The 22,053-nt window shown below is 43.6% G+C and overlaps 1 protein-coding gene across 1 annotated transcript in view; it reads right to left on the reverse strand.

The window, feature by feature from the left end:
- LOC311622129 (acyl-coenzyme A synthetase ACSM1, mitochondrial-like) overlaps positions 1-22,053 on the reverse strand; it is a 99,357-nt gene that overhangs the window by 55,832 nt on the left and 21,472 nt on the right. The window contains exon 2 of the mRNA XM_084882947.1: positions 5,118-5,242. The gene's annotated coding sequence lies outside the window, so the exon portion shown is untranslated. The remainder of the gene's footprint in view (positions 1-5,117; positions 5,243-22,053) is intronic.

Below are 22,053 nucleotides of genomic sequence, written 5' to 3' on the forward strand. Positions count from 1 at the left end.
GTCCCGCTCCCAGTCCTCTGAGCAGCCATCCCTCCCCTCCCTCAGCGGCCAAGAAGCAGATGCTGGGCTCCCATTGCCGAGGCGATGCCGCCATTTTTGTCACGGGGTGATTGCTAATTTACATATTACTCTTTTATTATATAGGATGAATACACTGGAGGCTTGGTGCACAGATTCATGCACTGGTGAGGTCCCTCGACCTGGCCTGAGGGATCTGGCTGAAACCCTCGGGGGATGTAAGCAGCACACAAAGTGGCAGGAAGCTGGGGAGCAGCCCATGCCCCAGCGGGGCACCACAATTCCTGCTCATCCCAGCCCCACTGCACCTACTGCCACTGCCTCTCCTTAGGCCCCCTCCACCTAGGGCAACCCCAGTGCCCCATGAACGAGAAGCAGCTGCAGGCTCATGCCCAGTCAGTCCCAATGCTGTTCCCCATCCCAATCCCATCCTGGTCTGGATGGGGGAGAGGCTTGCCCTGCTGCAGGTGCACTCACCAGCCGTGAGCCCGGCACCTGATGCCCATCAGTCAGCTGAGCAGTGCTCCCATAGTGGGCAGCTCCTGAATTGAGCATCTGCCACCAGATGGTCAGTGCATGTCATAGTGATTGGTTGAACAGTTGAATGGTCACTTAAATATATATATATATTCCTCATAATGCCTGACATTGGAACACAACAAAATGTTAGATTTTTCCCTTTTGCCATCATTAGGAAAACTAAAAGATGAAAATTGGAAGTGAAGATACAGTGTGCCTACAAAATGTCTGAATTACAGATGAATTTTTCACTCATCAAATATTTACTGTGCCACATATGGCTTTAGATACCATCAGATATTATTTAGGCTGCAAGCGTTCATACCCTCTTGGGCTTTATAATCTAAGGCAGTGATTTTCAACCTATGTACCACAAGAGTTTTTAAAATATACAATACCAGACTATTTAGTCAGGAGCATTGACCTCTTTTCTCTTAGAATGTCAATTTTTAAAAATGACAAAAGCCAACACAATAATAGCCAAGTAGTGTGAATGAATAAAAATAATATCTATTTTTGGTCAGAGTGGCAAAAAATAGAACACATTTTTTTGGTATGCCACAGAGTGTGGGGAAGAACAGGACTTGGTTGGAAAGTCTGTAAGGAGGATTCTCTGGGAGGCTGAAGGCCTCTAGGGGGACCTTGCCAAAGGTGACAGACCCTGCCTTGACTTTTCCAAACAAGGGTGTTTTGCTGGAATCTTTATGTTTATTCTTTAGATGCCCTTGCTTAAAGGACACTACAGACACATGTGTCTTCTCAAGGGTACTTACCCGGCTGATAGTATCTAATAGTTCATTTTAATTCAAGCTGCTGCTATAATAAAAGCCTAAGGAGGCAGGCGAATGGGGCTGTCTTGTTCCTTTATCCAGGCAGTCCCTTAGCCTTCTCTTTGACAGAAAATATTGTGTCAGAGTAATCATTCATCTGTTGCTCAGGGTCTGCTCGTCAGCCCCAGCAACAGAGTTATAGTAATTAGTTTATGTGTGCCATGGGATAAAAATGATTGAAAATTACTGATCTAGGCACATCCTATAAAAACAGTTTTAAAGAACAATTGTGTGAGTCCCACTAACATGGCTCAGTGGTTCAGTGTTGATCAGGAAGTTGAGGTTCAATTCCTGGTCAGAGCACATGCCCAGGTTATGGGCATGCTCCCCAATGTGTGGTGTGCAGTAGGCAGCCAATTAATTTTTTTTCCTCATCTTTGATGTTTCTATCTCTCTCTCCATCTCCCTTCATCTCTGAAATCAATTAATCCTGTATAATAAAAGCCTGATATGCAAATTAACTGAACAGCAGAATGACCAGTCGCTATGATGCTCACTGACCACCAGGGGGCAGATCCTGCATTGAGATGCCCCCTAGTGGTCAGTGTGCTCCCAGAGGGGAGTGTGCTCAGTCAGAAGCCAGGCTTAAGGCTGGCGAGTGCCGCAGTGGTGTCGGGAGCCTCTCCCGCCTCCGATGCAGATGGGCAGTAAGGAAAAAGGGGTCCTGGGCTTGTGAGAGCTCCGGACTATGAGAGGAATGTCTACCTGTCGGCAGACATCCCCCAACGGGTCCCAGACTGTGAGAGGACACAGGCCAGGCCAAGGAACGTCCCACCCAGTGCATGAATCTTGTGCACTGAGTCTCTAGTATAATGTATAACATATGATATATAATATACAATATGCAACATATGATATATAATGTGTAGCATGTAACATGTGACACATGATACGTGATGCCTAATATGTAATACATGATACATAATATATAATACATAATATAAAATACAAAACAGGTTTTTGACTGACGACAAGATGGCTGCGCCCAGGTGAACACCTAGCCGCAGCCGCACGCAACAATTTCAATAAAATACAACTAAAATATAAAACGGACATTGCCCAGAACTACAGGAAGGTTGACTGACTGGAAATTCTACAGCGAGAAGCAAGGAGAAAACCAGAAGGAGGCGCGGAGGAGTTGGAAAAGCCCAAGGTACGGAGACGCGGCGTGCGGAGAGGACGGAGCCGGAGAGGAGGGAGGCCGAGTACCTGGCTGGCATTCCCTAGCAGGAAGGAGATAAAAGCTCCGACTGTGCTGGGCCCCCGACTGCTCTGAACCCCAGTTCTAGCCCAGACCTCGGGGACTCAGGCTCAGCCATAGGGAGCTGGGCTGTAAGGCGGAACCCCGGGGTAGCGGAGAAAGGAGGTCCCGGAGGCGCGCACTCTGCCCCCAGAGAAGGGACAGCCGGCTGTGCTGTGGGATTGTCCTGACGGGAAGGAGACTGGGGCTCCAGACTGCTGTGAACGCCACCTCCAACTCCACTTCCAACTGAACTGAACCCCAATACCGGGCTCATTGTGGGAGAGCATAGACTGTTTGGCAGCAGGCGAAAATCGAGGGCACCTTTCTCTCAGAGGCGCCGGCAGCGAGCACTGAAGGACCCGCATAGGGCGGGGCTGATGGAAGCCAAAGCTGAAGGCTCCACCCTGAAACCCCGTCCCATCTGTAACTGCGAAATGCGACAACAAAATAGATCACAAACGAAAGAAATGGAGGACAAAAAGCGTCTGGATATAGAGTTCAAATCTACGCTTATAAGGTTTTTCAAGAATTTCCTAGAAAAGATGGATAAGGCCTATGAGGATATGAAAAGAGATCAACTAGAATTAATAAGGAGTCAACAAGAAATGATAAGGGATCAACAAGAAATAAAGAATACATTGTCTGAAATAAAAAATATTTTACAGAGTCCTAAAAACAGAAGGGAAGATCACAAGAATCAAGTCAAAGATTTGGAACATAAAGAGCCAGAAGACACTCCTCCACAGAAGCTAGAAGGCAAGAGAATCCAGAAAATTGAAGATAATGTAAGAAACCTCTGGGACAACTTCAAGCGAACCAACCTCAGAATTATGGGGGTCCCAGAAGATGAGAGAGAGCAAGATATCAAAACATACTGAAAGAAATAGTGACAGAAAACTTCCCCCACCTGCTGAAAGAATTAGACTTACAAGTCCAGGAAGCGCACAGAACTCCAAACAAAAGGAATCCAAAGAGGACCACACCGAGACACATCATTATTAAAATTCCAAGAGCAAAAGACAAAGAGAGAATATTAAAAGAAGCAAGAGCAAAGAAGGTAGTAACTTATAAAGGAGCACCTATACGATTGTCAGCTGACTTCTCAACAGAAACCATGCAGGCCAGAAGGGAATGGCAAGAAATATTCAAGGTGATGAATAGCAAGAACCTACAGCCAAAAATAATCTACCCAGCAAAGCTATCACTCAGAATCGAAGGCCAGATAAAGAGCTTCACTAATAAAAAAAAAGCTAAAGGAGTTCATCACCACCAAACCAGAATTATATGAATTGCTGAAGGGGGTTCTTTCAGAAGAGAAAGTAAACAAAGATAAAAATTATGAACAACAAATACGTAATTATCAACAAGTGAATCTAAAAAAAAGGAAAATAAAAAAATCTGATGAACAATATTAACTGTTGAATATAATAGAATCAGAGGTATGGAAGGGGAGTGAACTGACGATTCTTGGGGAAAAGGGGAGAGGGGGGCGTGGGAAGAGACTGAACATAAACTGTGCACCTATGGATGAGGACAATGGGGAGAGGGGAAAGGGCAGAGGGTGGGGTGGGAACCTGGTGGAGGAGAGCAATGGTGGGGGGGAAAAAAGGAACATTTGTAATAATATGATAAATAAAAACTTATTTTTAAAAAAATAAAATACAAAACATATAATATATAATATATAATACATAATATATAATATATAATACAATCATTTGAAATACTTTAAGTTCAGTTTGGCACTGGCTTTTGAGGGGTGGCTCGGCTCACTACTCTATGCTTAGGCCCACAGTGCTTTAAATTCCAACAATAAAGCTCTGATTTCATGAGACTTTAGCCTGAAAAAAACTATTTATTTTATCAGTATGTCCCAGGGCATCTTAGAGTTACACAGCCTACCAGCTGAGTAATTTTGGCCACTATTTGTGTCTCTGAACTTGAGGGGACTGTACCAATACCTACCACCCAGCTGCCCACAGGATTAGTAAAATAATCTACAAAAATCTCTTTGCCAGTGACAATCCAAGTGCAATAGACACTGTGTCTAATAAGGGTAAGGGATCAATAAATGTTGAGGTGCCCTGTGACACCCAGCAATTTCTAAAGCTCAACCCCCTATTAGGTATGAAAATGTTTTAGAAAATGAAAGCCACATGCATTATATAATGTGAACCCACTATTGCAAAGTGGAGTCTTTTTCCAAGTATTCACCTTCTTGGTCTTTTTTTACAACCCTCTGCACCCTCCACCCCATGCACAGCTGTCTAACATTACATTGATCACCTGCTATGTGCATATCCCCATGGATACCTTACTTGATATCACCACCTTCATTTCCTTGCATTTAAGGAAATGAGAGGTTAGGACACTTACCAAAGCCAGCCAACCTACAGTCAGACTTGAAAATTTTTAGTTCCAGCCTCTGTATATACTTACTGGCCCAGACACACACACACACACACACACACAAGCTGCCGTTCACATTTTATTTGCCTCCGTTTTACCTGGAACCAGGGATTTTCTAGGAAGCAGTTGAATCAGGTCTCAGATTGTCATGGAAAAGGGAAATTTGCATGTGTAGTCCTCTCTGGGCAGCAGTTTCCAGGGGTGTGTACATAACAAACAGCTTCTGGCCACACATGGGGTAGAAAACTTGGCAGGAATTGGATGATTCAGAAGGAAGAAGTTGCCAAAACCGGTTTGGCTCAATGGATAGAGCATCGGCTTGGGGTCTGAAAGGTCCCGGGTTCGATTCCGGTCAAGGGCATGTACCTTGGTTGCGGGCATATTCCCTGTAGGGGGTGTGCAAGAGGCAGCTGATCGATGACTCTCTCTCTCATCGATGTTTCTAACTCTCTATCTCTCTCCCTTCCTCTCTATACAAAATCAATAAAATATTAAAAAAAAAAAAAAAAAAAAAAAAAAAAGAAGAAGAAGCTACTCAGGTAGGATAGGGCAGAGGGCAATCATAGGCCTGCATGGAGACACAATCGTTAGAAAGACAAGCCATACTGGTGGGAGTGGGGTGGAGGGGGACAATGGGCAGAAAAGGGACATCTGTAATATTTTCAATAATAAAGAGAAAAGAAAAACAAACCATATGAAGTCACCTCCAATTCTTGTGGGATGACGTGCACTGTGAATGAACAAACAAGGTCAAATGCAGCTCTCTCGCTGTTCTCTCACTGTGGCTCACGGGTTCCCCTTTCCCAGCCCTTTCCCTCCAATGTTCTCATTTAAATGAGAGGCAAAAGGCAGTGTTGCCTAGTAGTTAAAGACAGTACTCTAGAGGCAGAAAGATTTAAGTTGAATCCTCAGGTTTTCCTTTTACCATTTCTTTGACCTTCACTGACATTTTTTCTCTAAGCTTTGGTTTCCTTATTTATAAAGTGGGGGTGAAAATAGTGACACCTAATCTCTTGTGTGTATTTTTATTGAGAGAGAGAGAGAGAGAGAGAGAGAGAGAGAGAGAGAGAGAGAGAGATTGAGAGAGATTTGTTGTTTCATTTATTTATGCATTTATTGAATGCTTCTTGTATGTGCCCAGTCCCAGAACCTTGGTGGATCTGAATGATATTCTAACCAACTGAGCTACCTGGCCAGGGTATGGTTGTGTTGTTGTGGTTCTGATTAGATGGAATAGTTTGTGGAAGCATATAGCACAGTGCTTGGCATAACCAATGTTGGTCATTTGTATTATCAATAGTTTGGGATTTGAAGTATAACGTTGTTGTATTAGCAAAATGCAGGGTCTTTGGAATCCCAAAGTCTTGAGCTGAAATTCTGGCTCAGGCACTTATAAGATGGCCCACGTGCAGGCCATTTGCTATTCTAACCTTGGTCTTCTGGTCTGTAAAAAGGAGGTGTGGGGTTGCTGCTCAGATGTGCCCCCTGGGCTCTCTGAAAGGACTGCAGGAGGTGATGCCTGGAAAGCACCTGGCCCAGGCATGCACGTGTGAGTGGGCACTGCCACAGGCAGTGGCTCCAACTGTTAGTTCTCTACCAGAGCCATTTCAGGGTGCAGTTGCGGGGAAGCGCATCTCCACTCTTCTGGCCCAACTTTCCCATGACATTTTACCTCCCAACCTCCATTGAACCACGAGAGAAACGCCACTCTTCAAAGTCACCACAGAAGATTGCTGGAAACACCTAGAACACCCCTGCCATGGCTGAGGGAAACCTGGCTCTGAGTGTGAATCTTGTTCTTCCTGAGTGATTCATTAATGATAAACTTTCAGCTCAGACAGCCTTTATTTCATGGAAGGAGTGAGTGAGAAGGCAGGGCTAGTTGATGGACCACAGTAAACTAAAGGTTAAACACCAAAAGTGTCAAAGTATAAAAAGAACCTGTCACTCGAGTAGAAGAAGCAGTCACTCAGCACTTTTAAGAAGAGAATGGGGACAAGAGGAAAAGTCCATGGGATCCTCTCTGGATCTCAGTGGTTCTCCTGGGTGAAACTAACATCATTGTTGGGGTCAAGAAGACAGTGGCCAGCCATCCAACTCAACTCCTGGATTCTTAGTGAGTTTTGGATTTGGCGACCCCCAACCAAACCCACTGCTTCAGCCACAGGCTCCACCTGACTTGACACCTGGACCCGTTGGTTTGACTTGGAGTGCACACTACTACTGCCAAGCACACCAGACTCTGCCCCCCAGCATAAGCTTCTGGGTCAGTGCAGGCTCCATCCCTTCCCCAGAACAAACAGAATTATCACCTGGTATGCACCCTACCCCTGTTCCAAATCAGAGCTGCTGGTGTAACCTGTTGTGCTTAGCCACCAGTCACAGGACCACACTGCATGTGCACTGCCAGAGTTTCTAGAGCAACATCCTGCCTTGGGTTCCAGTGCCACACAGTGGGCTCTGAGGTCTCTGAGCCCTGACAGGGAGTTGCACACCAGAGGAACTGTGCAAACGCCCCCACTGACCCTGAGAATCTCAAGTGAACAACTGAAGGACCAGAACTAGGAGATAATAGGGTACAACTCCAAGAAGAGACAATAAAGCCTCTGGTCTAGCAAGTCCTAGATCATTGAACCACTAAGGGCTTTAACACCTCAGATCCCAAGCAGGGAGTCTAGGGCCAGAAAGATATAGCAAAAATGGGAGACAAAGAAACAACCCCAAAAGAAAGAAAAAGAGTAATCACCAGGAAAGGAACTAAATGAACTGGAGGCATGCAATCTGTCAGAAAAAGAATTCAGAATAAGGGCCCTACAGTTCCTAAACTGGCTGGATGAGAAAATCAACAACTTATGTAAGAAACAAAAGGAAATTGAGAAAGATATAACTATAATAAAAATTCAAAACAAAAAAACACAGTGGAAGGTTTCAATGGTGGGTTAGAAGAAACGAAGGACCAAAAAAGCAAGTTAGAAGACAGGGCAAAAAAACACCCAATCTGAACAGCAATTGGAGGAAAAAAATTAAAAAGCAGGAGGAGAGCTTAAGGGAGCTTTGGAACATGAAATGAAGTAACATCCATATAGTAGGGGTTCCAGAAGTACAAGAAGAAGAGCAAGGATTAGAAAACCTATTTGAAGAAATGGCAGAAAACTTCCCTGATTTGGGAAGAAAATAGTCACACAAGCACAGAGAGACCCAATCAAGATGAACCCAAAGACCCACACCAAGACACGTCATAATTACAATGGCAAACATTAATGACAAAGAGAAATATTTTACAGGCCTTGAACAAACTCTCCAAAAATTCGTATGAAATAAAAAGACCCCAAATAGCCTCAGCAATCCTGAGAAAGAAGAACGAAGTTGAAGGGATCACAATACCAAATATCAAGCTATATTACAAAACTAGTGTTTTTAAAACTACCTGGGACTGGCACAAGAACAGACATATAGTCCAATGGAACTGAACAGAGACCCCAGAAATTGACCCAAGCCATTATGCTCAATAAATATTTGACAAAGAAGGCAAGAGCATACAATGGTGTAGAGAGCCGCCTGAGAAGGCACATGGACTTTCTTTTAATTCTTATCAGCTGAGCCCGAGGTCACTGGCAGAACCCTGTTATCAGTACAGATTCCATGTGTTTGGAATGAGGAACAAATAGGACCTTGACTCACCCAGGTCTTGATATGCTAAATCTTGAACCAAAAAATAAGGAGCTTACCCAGATCTTGATGAATAGGATCTGGGCACACCTGAAACTCCTTTTGACCTTAAACTCCCCTTTGGAAGCCAATAAATATGCTGTGTTGTCTGTGTTGAGTGTGACTGTCTCTCCATCAAAGAGATGGCACCCTCCTAGCTCCCAGCTTTATGAATCTATTTCTGCCTCTTGTCTCTTTCTTTCTCTAATTTCTTAATCCCCAGCTCCTCCCCTCAGGAACCTGTCGTTTTTCTGTGTGGGATGGGGAAAAAGGAGAAACACCACACTATGGTGTCTGTTTCTGTATTAGTTGGGTAGGTCAGGGTCTGGAAGAGTCACTAGAATCTCTAAAGGTCTTACTGGTTTTTAGGGCAGCCTCCCAGGCCACTTCATCTGCAACTTGGTTCCCTCTTGCTTCTAGGAAGTCCCCTTTCTTGGTGTCCCTTACAATGCTACTACTTTGGGTAGCTAGATAGCTTCTAGTAGAACAAAAATATCTTTTTTATTTTTAATGTCCTTCTCAGCTGAAGTAAAAAATCCCTGTTCCCTGTAAATAGCATTGTGTACCTGAGCTGCTGCAAATGCATACCTGCTATTAGTGTAAATTGTTACTGATTTGTCTTTTGCCCACCAGAGAGCCTGAATAAGGGCAATTAATTTGGCCTTTAGTGCTGACATCTCACAGGTGAGTGTCTGAGACCAGAGGGTTCAGTCTAAGTCCCTTATCTCATATACATAGAGGTGGGAAGACTTGGTTACATCTGGTAGTGCCAGTTGGCTCATCAGCCTTGCTCTGCTCATTGCCTAATATATTACCTCAAGGATCCTGGCTCTGAATTCTTTCAGGGAAAATGGACGTTGGTAGGGTCTTCTGGCTTCTTCCATGCTGAAGAGGGGCGGAGTTTTCTTTCAGAGCCAAGAGGTCCTTGCTATCTGTCAGAGGGACAATGAGGCCTGGGCACCTAAGGAGGTGGGCTTGTGATCTGATGGAGACAAACTATAACAAATGGTCTGGTAGGAGGGAAAGAAAACATTTTAGTTTTAATAACTTTTATTGAAATATAATATTTTCCTTAAAATTATCCCTCTGTTTATTAAAAGAACCAAATCAAGAGTAATTTATCTATTGTATTTAATTTGGCTTGATTGTTTGCATAAACATAATAAGAATGGTAATTGACTACCTTTGCCGAAATTTCATGATTGAGTTTTTTGGGTTTTTTTTAAGTTGGAAGATTTTTTTTTTAAGTATATTTTATTGATTTTTCTTACAGAGATGAAGGGAGAGATATAGAGACATAGAAACGTCAATGAGAGAGAAACATCCACCAGCTGCCTCTTGCACACCCCCTACCAGGATGTGCCTGCAACCAATGTACATGCCCTTGACCGGAATCGAACCTGGGACCCTTCGGTCCACAGACTGATGCTCTACCACTGAGCCAAACTGGTTTTGGCTCATGATTGAATTTTAATGTGCCCCATAGGACCGGGAAGCCAAGCCATCCAGCTGCCATCAGGCCTGCCTGCAGCAGCTGCTGAGTCAGGTGAATTTCTCACCTGCAGTGGCTCTACCCAGGCCCAGGCCCTAGGCTTTAGGGCCCATTTCAGTAGCCCTTCTACTCCTTGTGGTCTAAAGTGGGGGGCGGGGGGGGGGTCCCACAGGGATGCAAAGGTGCCCTTATTGCTTCCCTTCTACTCTGACCAACTGCCGGTGATGGTAGGTTATGGGCCTGACACTCCAGCACCATTTATTTTTAGGGCTGTTGCCAGAAGCCCATTCCAGCATGTCATAATTGGAAGAGTTTCATCAAAAGGTTGATGGAACTTGGGGACTCAACAAGGGCTGAGTCACATATGTTATCACCTGTTGGGAATGGCTAAAGGCATTCCCCAAACCTAAGAAAGATTTGAATAGATGATTGTTTGCTGCCAGACAGACAGCTCAGGGCATCTTAATCTACATGCTATTGCCTCCTATTGTCCAAACACCTGAATCAGCGGTAGGCTATTCCCCAATCTGACAATGCTTCTATAGGAAATGCTACCCTTTGAAGTGTATATATCCACCTTGCCTTTGGACAACTTGTGTTAATAAAAAGCAAGGGGTCCTGAGATAAAGAGAACTTAGCTCCTTTAGCTAAAATTCCTCTGAGCCCCCAATGCCTTTCTTTTTTTCTTTTTTTTAATATATTTTATTGATTTTTTTTTTTACAGAGAGGAAGGGAGAGAAATAGAGTTAAAAACACCGATAAGAGAGAGTCGTCTATCAGCTGCCTCTTGCAAGTCCCCTACTGGGGAGGTGCCCACAACCAAGGTACATGCCCTTGACCGGAATGGAACCTGGGACCCTTTAGTCTGCAGGCTGATGCTCTATCCACTGAGCCAAACCGGTTTCAGCGCCCCAGTGCCTTTCAAAATTATCTTCCATCTTTGGATTTTTACTTAATCTATGCACAGCATTTCTCCAGATTACTAAACCCTTCTTAATGCTGGACAAGAACCCCTGCAGGCTATCAAGCAGGATACCATGCCTTTTCTATGGCACTCTTATTGGTTTCAAGTCTTTAGAGTTCAGACAGGGTTCTTTAAAACATGATACTCCAGTCAAAGTTTTTTTGGTCAATAAAATACTATTGGAAACCATCTTATTTAATTTATGCAAAGAACTGTATTGCCATGACTTATTTATTAAGTATAACTAAATTTTGGAAGAATTACCCTGTTTCCCTGAAAATAAGACAGTGTCTTATATTAATTTTTGCTCCCAAAGATGCGCTAGGTCTTATTTTCAGGGGATGTCTTATTTTTCCATGAAGAAGAATAAGGTACACATTTATTGTTAAATGAAATTAAAGGAAATTTATTACATGTATACGGTACGGTTGTACGGTAGTTGTCAACACAAACCAGACAAACTGTGAATCCTACAGTATCAAGAATTTACTCATTTATTCAATGACAATCATGTCATCATCTTCTGGAACATAATAACAATTCCTGAATTTCCTGGTGAATTTCTTGTGACTCCATTTCTTTCAGAATCAGTGGACCAAATCTCTCATGTTTAGCCTAGGGGGGCCTTATTTCCGGGGATGCCTTATATTTCACTCAGAAGGAAACCTGTAAGTAGGTTTTATTTTCGGAGGATGTCTTATTTTCGGAGAAACACGGTATATAAGGAGAAAAATATATTGACCTGCTTTAAGATCTTTTGATTTTCCTTGCCCATTTGGGCACCTGCTCTTTTGGCAGCTAGTTACCCTTTACTTCTTTTGGGATTCAATCCTATATAAGCTCTTCCAGGACAGCTAACATAGGGCCATAACAATGACGCTTAGTGTGGGGAAACTGTTACTTCTAAAGACTACTAAACCCTTTAGACCAGTAATTCCCAAAGTGTGGTAAGCCTACCCCCAGGGGTACAGGAAGAGTTTGGGGGAGAGGGGTACGCATTGCACCGGAGTTTGGTGGGGATATGCACTGCACCATGCTTAGCTGCGCCTAATTCTACGTTCTCATGAGTACGAGGGGTACTCAGCGTTACGAAAATTATAGAAGGGGTACACCTATGTCAAAAGTTTGGAATACACTGCTGTAGACCTACATAGGTCTACAGTAATTGGTGGCAGCTGTATTCAGATCTGTAAGAGAATCAAAGATTAATATAACATATTGACATAATGAAGTTAAATATTGGCACTTGTGGCCACTTTAGGCAGCCAAATTTTCTGCTACCAAACATGACACATGGTAGGGTTATACAAACATTTCAGGGAAGTGACTAAAGTCCATTTTTTACCTTTTTACACAAAGCAAAATTGTCCTTATCTCTCTAGAGCCATGTTCATGAGAAGAAGGCATCAGCCAACTCCATCATGTAGGACTTTGCTCTAATGCCATACAGGGTGATCTATGCTCTTGGCTACAACCAGCACCTGGGAATGTAGCAGGGGAGTCCCCTTGCACAGTTCTCTGTAAGCCACAGTCAGGGCTTGTGTGAGGTGGTCAGTTCTCTCTAGCTGCAAACATAGTCTGTCCAATTTCCCTAAAATGTATTCTGGCACTGGAGGAACTTGTTTGCTGCACATAAGCCCTGACTGTGAACGAACATAAAAGTGAACTCAAAATTCCTTAATCCCTTACCTCCAGGCTTGCACCTCTGCACAGAAAACTGCAGTCTAGGAGTTCAACATACAGCCTCATGACCTCCCAACCCAGCGGGGTTTGGGCCAGTCCCTCAGTCAAACTCCTCCTCTCTAGAAGAGTCTGAAAGTCCTGAATTCTCTCTGGTCTATGCGGAGTGCCTTTCCTTTACCCTCTCCTGCCTAGCCATCCCTTTGGCTCTAAGCAGTAAACTAAACACAGCCTGGGCTGCAGGGAGAGACAAGTTTGTTCATTGCAAAGCGCTCCTGCAGTGGTGGCCTGGGCTTCAGGCCCTCCTATGCCACTTGTCCCTCTTCCTGGCAGCGACCACGGCCTCTCCTACAGTCTCTTGTAGGAATGTGGCATCTAGCCCCAACTCCAACCAGATCTCTTGCCCACCCCTTGTTCTAATGGTTAACTTTCTCCACTTCCCCAGGGGAGTTTAAAGTCCTGAGTCCTTGCCCTAATCAGTTTGGCTCAGTGGATAGAGCTTCGGCCTACGGACTGAAGGGTCCCAGGTTTGATTCCAGTCAAGGGCATGTACCTTGGTTGCTGGCACATCCCCAGTAGGGAGTGTGCAGGAGGCAGCTGATTGATGTTTCTCTCTCATCAATGTTTCTAACTCCCTTCCTGTCTGTAAAAATTCAATAAAAATATATTTAAAGTCCTGAGTCCTCCAGCTCAAAGGAGTATCCTTTTTCCCAACTCCTTGCAGTACCAAAAGCTGCTCCTGAAAGTCTTAACCCTTTCAGTACATTTGCAACCAGGAAACTTTTACTATTTCTATTGCTGGCTGCTTTCATAGATTCGAGGGCCCATTGTGTGTCGTTTTTATTTTTAAAAAGTAAGTCAAATGTTTAAGTTTTTTCTTGTGTGTTGTAAATCACTCATAATTCACTGGGCAGCAGCTCGGGTGTCAGGTCACTGCCTGGCATCCCCCACTTTCTTGCTGCTGCTGCTGCTGCTGCTGCTGCGGCTTCTTCCAGCGGCTGCAGGTGACTCAGGCATCTAGCCCCTCCACCTTCTTTCACCTGGCTCTCCACGGCTGAGGCTTTGGTCTGCCTAGCAAACAGCTTTAAATTACACAAAGCAAAATTGTCCTTGTCTCTCTGGAGCCATGTTCATGAGAAGAAGGCATCAGCCAAGTCCATCACGTAGGACATTGTTCTAATGCCATGCAGGGTGATCTATGCTCCTGGCTACAACCGGCACTTTCTCTCTGTAACAGCTGCAGACTTCAGCTCCGTTTCGCCTCCACTTGGCTCCTGAGACTTTAGCATTGCTGTTGTTTTCAAGTCATGCCTGCCCCTGTCCTGACTGCTTTTTGTTTTTCTTGCTACTAAGACCTTACTTTTGTCCCTTCTTATTACACGCATAACCTTTATAAACTTCTCACTTTCAAATTAGCCTTCCAACCTTCTTTCTACGTTTTTCAAAAGTGCATAACGATGCCTTAGATCTTCTATTAAGTATCTTTATTTTAATATATTTTCTTTTCCCTTAAACATGTATTAGAATTCCTTATTCTTAGAAACCTTAATTCTTCAATGATTACCAAAAAGTAAACAGTCAGCATTTCTTAGATTAATATTCATGAATACACTTTAAATATACCTTTGCTTTCAAGAAAATGGACCTTAATAACCTTGAGATTTGGTCTTGACTATAGAATTAGTTCTTTTCTAGGAAGGCCAATAAAATATTATATTTTAAAGTTTCTTTGCTGAACATTCCCATGCAGCCCAAGAAGCAACCACCCAGTAACCCCGCCCTGCCAGGCTCAGAGATGGGAACCTTTTAATCTGGCTGGACAATGAGATTTTCTCATGTGTATTAGAAGGGTTAAAGAGAATGAAACGGGGCAGAGAAAGATTTATAGTGCTTGGCAGAATGCTTGTGGCCTTGAGGAAACCAGCCAGCGAAAATCAACAAAAACTTACCTCTCCCTGCTCTCGGGCCAATGCCCCCCAACTTTCTGCACTAACCATTTACTCTGTCCTTAGTAGGGGAAACCAGGTAAGTGGTCTGGGATCCTGTATATCCAGGCTTTTTACACTTAAGGATATAGTCTTCTCTCTGTAACAACTGCTTTTACTTTCAGATTTTTCTTTCTTTACTCTAAGCCCTCCGAGGATCTCAAGTCCTCCTCAATCCTTATCTTTTATCTCTCTAACCATCTCCTTGTCCCCCAGGCCAGGGCTCCTTTATCTCAGCAGACTAAGAGCCTACCACCCTACCCAATGAATCCCACTGCTACTACCCTATTTCACCCTGCTTCAGAACAGTTTTTGGCTCTCTTCCTCCCCCGCACCAGCCCCAAAGTATCCCCTTCAGGAGATTGCTGGTGCCAAACCTGGCTTCATGCCCAGGGCGATGCAGATACCCTCCGCTGGCCCTGGGCATGAAGAGTGGGCGCTGTCCCTGGCAGAGACCCACTATAAATCTATACAGAAGGGCCTGCACGTTGCAGGTCTTCGGACCACATGATTTTCTGCTTGCTAGAAGGGTTGAAAAAGGCAGCCCACAAAGCAGTTAATTATGAGAAGTTAGCAGAGATCACCCAGGAAAGTCATAAAAATCTGGCAGTCACTGAAACCGGTTTGGCTCAGTGGATACAGCGTCGGCCTGCAGACTGAAAGATCTCAGGTTCGATTCCGGTCAAGGGCATGTACCTTGGTTGCGGGCACATCCCTGCTGGGGGATGTGCAGGAGGCAGCTGATCGATGTCTCTCTCTCATCAATGTTTCTAAGTCTCTATCCCTCTCCTTTCCTCTCTGTAAAAAAATATATTTTTTAAAAAATATGGCAGTCTTTTTCTTTCACCTTACACAAGCCATAAGAAAATGTACCAATCTTAACCCCATAAACCTTAGTTCCACCTCAGCTGACCCGTGCGGGACTATGATGTCACAAGCATGGACAGGACCCTGTAAATCTCTCCACCCTACCGAGTTTAGCAAGCCCTGCCTCTGTTTTTGCCCTTGGAAACCTCTATCTAGCAGAGGAGATAAGAAAACTGTCAATAACAAGTTCTTTGTTCCTTGAAATTTTTATAGTTTTTTACTATTTTGTTGCAAATAGTTCATTGGAAAGACTTTCCTCTTGCTTTTTTTTACAAATAATCTTATAACCTAGTCGGCCTTCATTTATTCTTCTCTGGGCTACACCTTTCACAAATTTATACCTTTAAATCAACTCCAGAATTCCAAAATTTTAACCTAATACAGCAAAATCACAAATCAGAGAAGAGCAAACCAAAACCCCTACTACACAAACATAAAGAAAAATTTTATTAGCTAAGTGACAGAGAGCAAAGAAACCCTGAGAAAAAAGAAATCCCAGCAGCTGCTTGGGGGTTTTTGCAGTCCGTCAGAGCACTCAGCCTTAAATAAATCAAACGTTTTAGACCAGTCAGCAGAAATACAGAATAACACAAAGTGGCTTTCACTTTTATGCAGGCTCTCACACTTACATTTATAGACCAGTTAATGAACATATAATTATGCTGAGACAGACAGACAAACATCGCACTCACACTTTTTCAGCACACAAGCACTCTTGGGAGTTACGCAGATAACCAAAACACTGCCCAACTCCCCCAAACACTTGGAGGTTAAACAAATAACCAAAACACTGCCTAACTCCCCCAATGGACATGGGGGCAATGCTGACATCCACACCCCAAGACAATGTTTTCCACCAGCGTCTCGGCGAGAACCTACCGGAGAAGTTAAGACTGCATCCAGTCCTCCTCTTGTAGCAAGATAACTAGTCCCAAGTAAACAAACAGAAAAGTGAACTCAAAATTCCTTAAGTGAATTTGAATTCCCTTACCTTCAGAGGCTTTTTCCAATGACTCCAAAAGAATGCAGGGGCATGTCAGGTATCCCTTGTCTGGCTATTACAACCTCCAAGAAGCATCTCTGGGGCCCTGAAACTTCATCAGGTGGTACCTCCCCATAGAGATCCTCAGAGCCTGGCAATCAGGCAGGGGAGCCATCCGTCCCAGGCGGCTGTCTCTTATCTCACTGGTGCCTCCAAATGTTGTATTATCAATCAGCGAACTAGATGCAAAATGCCTTAACAAGCCAATTAATTAGGATTCGTTTATTACACAAAGGGTCAGAGCAGAATATCTCTGTCAAATTCCGAACAAACACAGGAAAGAGTATTCCCTTTTAATATCCTTCTACGTCTTTGTGTAAGTTATTTTTGTAGACAGCTTGTAAGCTGGAGTATATATCATATCTGTCATATCTATACAGACATCTTGTAACCTTGAGTACATATTATATCTGTACAGACACCTGTAACCTTGGATACATAATGAACAAACACTTAGCATGAGAATATGGGAATTACTATCAGTATCAGCATATCAGCCCCTTCAGATGGTTAGCTTGCAAGGTCAGACAGTTAAGTTTATCTTTTCTATTATTTAAGTTAAAAAACAAAGTTATTTTTACAGAATAAGGGACAGCCTAAAAATAACAGAGTTGGCTTATGGAACAAGGAACTAGCAAGAAATAGCAGAGAACACATGAAAACATGCTCAAAGTCACTAATTATCCGAGAGGTGCAAATCAAAACAACAATGCGGTACCATCTCACACCTGTCAGAATGGCCAACATCAACAAATCAACAAACGACAAGTGTTGGCGAGGTTGCAGAGAAAAAGGAACCCTGGTGCACTGCTGGTGGGAATGCAGACTGGTGCAACCACTGTGGAGAACAGTGTGGAGTTTCCTCAAAAAACTGAAAATGGAACTCCCATTTGACCCAGTAATCCCATTTCTAGGAATATATCCCAAGAAACTAGAAACACCAATCAGAAAGGATATATGCACCCCTATGTTCATAGCAGCACAATCTACAATAGCCAGAATTTGGAAACAGCCTAGGTGCCCATCAGCAGATGATTGGATCCAAAAACTATGGTACATCTACACAATGGAATACTATGCTGCCATAAAGAAGAAGGAATTCTCATCATTTGCAGCAACCTGGATGGAATTGGAGAGCATCATGCTGAGTGAAATAAGCCAATCAATGAAAGAGAAACACCACATGACCTCACACATCGGTGGATGATAAAGATCTTTATAAACTGATGAACCAAGAGACAGATATAGAGAAAGTAAAGCAACAGGCAGACTGTCAAATTACAGTGGGGAGGGTAGGGATATCAGGGGGAGATAATAGATCAACCGAAGGACTTGTATAAATGCATATAAGTACAACCAATGGACATAAAACTATGGGTAGGGAGGGGATGTGTGGGAGGGAGGGAGGGGGGCAATAAAAAAAAAACAAGAAAATATGTAAAAAATAAATAAATAAATAAATAAATAAAAGAAAAAAGAAAAAAAAAAAAAAGAAATAGCAGAGAACTTCAAAACAGCAGTTTCAAACAGCAGTTTTCCCAAAGGAGGGATCATTACTATGCTTCAAAGGGACGTGAGAGATGGAATGGTACCTCAATAGGTAGAAAAGAATGACCAGAAAGGTCATGACTTTGTAACCACAGAACCAGCTCTGACTGGTCCTATCCTCTTTCTTACAAGATACTGAGTTGTTTTTCAGAGACAATAGAACAAAACTGCAATTCATGCAGCCAAAGGAAAAAAAATGTTGCAAATTACTCCTCAAACCAAATTTCCACCTTTACCCACTCCCCTACCTCTCATTCCCTATTTCCATCTGCCAACCTGTGCCCACGGAGCCAAAGGACCGGACATGATCAGAACCTGAATACAGAACACGTTCAGAGGCCACTGTCCAGGCAGTCCCCATGCTGACCCCTTAAACCCATGCCCCAAAACCTGGACCAGGGAGACTGAACTCCTTGCTCATCGACTTCACAATAAAGCTTTTTTTTTTCTTTTCTCAAAAGATGGTGTCATGGTATTGGCTTTTATGCACATTGAACAGCGAGCCCTTGCTTGGTAACAAGTCCATCAAACAGCTGGTCCTCGTTTCTATAAATGCCCGTGCTCTTTTTGTTAGGGGCAGAAACGGAATAGCAGGGACTAGCTATAGTTATAAGAAATATTAACCATGCTCTGTCAACTGTGATTGTTCTGTTCTGACCAGAGGAAGCACGTTCTGACCTGGCTGAGAGTTGTATGCCCTGACACATGGGAGCTCACCTCAGAATGCAGTCCCTCTTCCTTTTCTGAGAACTGTCTATCATTCTCAATCCAGAGGCCTGCCTTTGCCTGCCCTTTGGGACCCCAGCCCTTATAGCCTGTACTCTGGTCCTGCAGGTGCCCAGAGGCACTTTGCCTCTGCCACCTCCAAGGCCCACATTGCCTGGAACCTAGAACCATTATACCTTGACTTTCCCATGACTACCATTTTTACTTTCCCATGTAATCTTTGTCCTTCTACCCAATATAAGCAGCTAGTTTATGGGAGGGGTAGAGCAGATTTTTGCGGATGGCCTAATGCTCTCTCATACTGAAACAGGAATTTAGGGGAACACAGGCAGGTTTGGGAATTTTTATTTTTTTTTATTTTTTTAAATAATCTTTATTGCTCAGATTATTACAATTGTTTCTCCTTTTTCCCTCCATAGCTTCCTCTACCCAGTTCCCGCCCCACCCTCTGCCCTTACCCCCCCACCATTGTCCTCATCCATAGGTGTATGATTTTAATCCAGTCTCTTCCTGCACCCCACACATCTCTTTCCCCCTGATAATTATCAATCCACTCCCTTTCTTTGCCCCTGATTCTATTATATTCACCAGTTTATTCTGTTCCTCAGATTTTTAATTCACTTGATTTTTAGATTCACTTGTTGATAGATATGTATTTGTTGATCATAATTTTTATCTTTTTTCTTCTTCGTCGTCTTCTTAAAGAATACCTTTCAGCATTTCATATAGTACTGGTTTGGCGGTGATGAACTCCTTTAGCTTTTTCTTATTTGTGAAGCTCTTTATCTGCCCTTCAATTCTGAATGATAACTTTGCTGGATACAGTAATCTTGGTTGTAGATTCTCGCTATTCATCACTTTGAATATTTCTTGCCACTCCCTTCTGGCCTGCATAGTTTCTGTTGAGAAATCAGCTAAGAGTCATATGGGTGCTCCCTTATAGGTAACCAACTGCTTTTCTCTTGCTGCTTGTAAGATTCTCTCATTGTCTTTTGCCCTTGGCATTTTAATTATGATGTGTCTTGGTGTGGTCCTCTTTGGATTCTTCTTGTTTAAGATTCTGTGCACTTCCTGGCCTTGTAAGACTAATTCTTTCACCAGGTGGGGGAAGTTTTCTGACATTATTTCTTCAAATAGGTTTTCAGTATCTTGCACTTTCTCTTCTTCTGGAACCCCAAAAATTCTGATGTTGGTATGCTTGAAGTTGTCCCAGAGGCTCCTTACACTATCTTCAACTTTCTGGATTCTCTTTTCTTCTTGCTTCTCCAGAGGAGTGTCCTTTGGCTCTTTGTATTCCAAATCTTTGACTTGATTCTTGTGTTCCTCTAGTCTGCTGTTGGATCTCTGTATAATATCTTTTTATTTCAGTCAGTTTATGTTTAATTTTTAGTTGGGTCTCATTAAATTTATTGGTCTTTTCTAGGAAATTCTTGAAAAACCTTATAACTGTGGTTTTGAACTCTATATCCAGTCTTTTGTTCTCCTCCATCTCTTTCATTTGAGATCTGTTTTCTTTACTCAGCATTTTTGCTGCTTCCCAGAGTTGGTAGGATGGCTTTGTGTGTTTGGTGTCCAATATCGCCCAGTGGGTCAGCCTCCCCAGTTACCTGATATAGACACGCTTGGTGCTCCCCTTTGTGGACTGTGTGAACAGCCTTGTTGTAGTTAAGTCTTGATCACTGGGAGGAATTGACCTCCAGGCCAATTGGATGTGGGTATCAGCTGTGTCTACTCTGGGATACCTTCTGTATTGGAGACAGTCTAATAGGATCAGACTTGCAAAATTGCAGAACCCTCTGTGCTCAGCTTGGATGGGGCAGAGTCTCAGGGCTGAGCTGACAGTCTTGGCTTCCCATCAGCCCTGCCCTTGTGCACTCTCCTGAGTTTCCGTCTGACCATCCATATTCCCCGTGCAAGAGTGTGGGTGCCTCAGGGGATTGCCCGGAATTGGGTTGGGTCCCTGTAGTCTGAAGCTTCTGACTCCTTCCTCTATGGAGAGGCCATGGCAACCTCCACGGTCGGACCTCTCTGCACGTACTCACTCGTGTGCAACTGTAGACCCTGCCTGCTGCAGCTCCTGGCTCCCCCAGTCTCTGAGTTTCCAGGTGCCTTTCTCTACAGTCCAGACTCCACCCGTATGAGCCTCGGTCCATGGGGTTTCAGCCGTGGTTGGGGTTCAGTGAAGTCGGAAAGGGTTCATTGCAATTGGGGACTTCCTCTCCCCTCCTGCCAGCCAGGCATTCAGCTGCACTTCCTCTCTGCAGATGCGCGTCACCCTACCTCAGCGCTTTGCGACTCCCAATACGATCCATGAGCCTCTCTCCTTCTTTCTAGTTGTAGATTTCCCACTCCGCCAGTTTTCCTGTGTTTTGGGATAAAGTCCGTTCTGATTTTAGTTGTTGTTTTGAAATTGTTTGCGAGGCAGCAGCTTGCCGTGTACACCCTGACTTCATCTCTGATTGCTAAGGCAGTATCCATTCTTTTTGTTTTTTTTAATAACACTGGTGCACGAAATTTATACACAGGTAGGGTCCCTAGGCCTAGCTGGCAATCAGAGTCAATCAGGGCCTTTCAGCTGCTGGCCAGTGCCTTCCTTCACTCCTCACCACCCCCTGGTGGTCAGTGCATGTCATAGCAACCAACTGAACCCTGGTCTCCCAGTTAACTCCTAAGGGGACACTTTGTATATTAGCCTTTTATATATAGATAGATTTTTTATTTTATTTTTTTATTTATTTTTTTTTTTTAGAGAGAGAGAGAGAAAGGAAGGGAGAAGGAGAAAGTAAGAAACATTGACATGAGAGAGAAATATCAAGCATGCAACCGGAGCATGTGCCCTGACACGGAATCAAACAGGCAACCCTTCAGTGCACAGGACAGCACCCAACCAACTAAGCCACACTAGCCAAGGTGAATTATTCATTCTTTTGTTGTTGTTTTGTTAATCCTCACCTGAGGATATTTTCCCATTGATTTTTAGAGAGTGTGGAAGGGAGAGAGACAGAAAGAGAGAGAGAGACAG

The sequence above is a fragment of the Pipistrellus hanaki genome (assembly GCF_964339955.1).
Source record: "Pipistrellus hanaki genome assembly, chromosome: 4".
NCBI classification, from domain to species: Eukaryota; Metazoa; Chordata; class Mammalia; order Chiroptera; family Vespertilionidae; genus Pipistrellus; species Pipistrellus hanaki.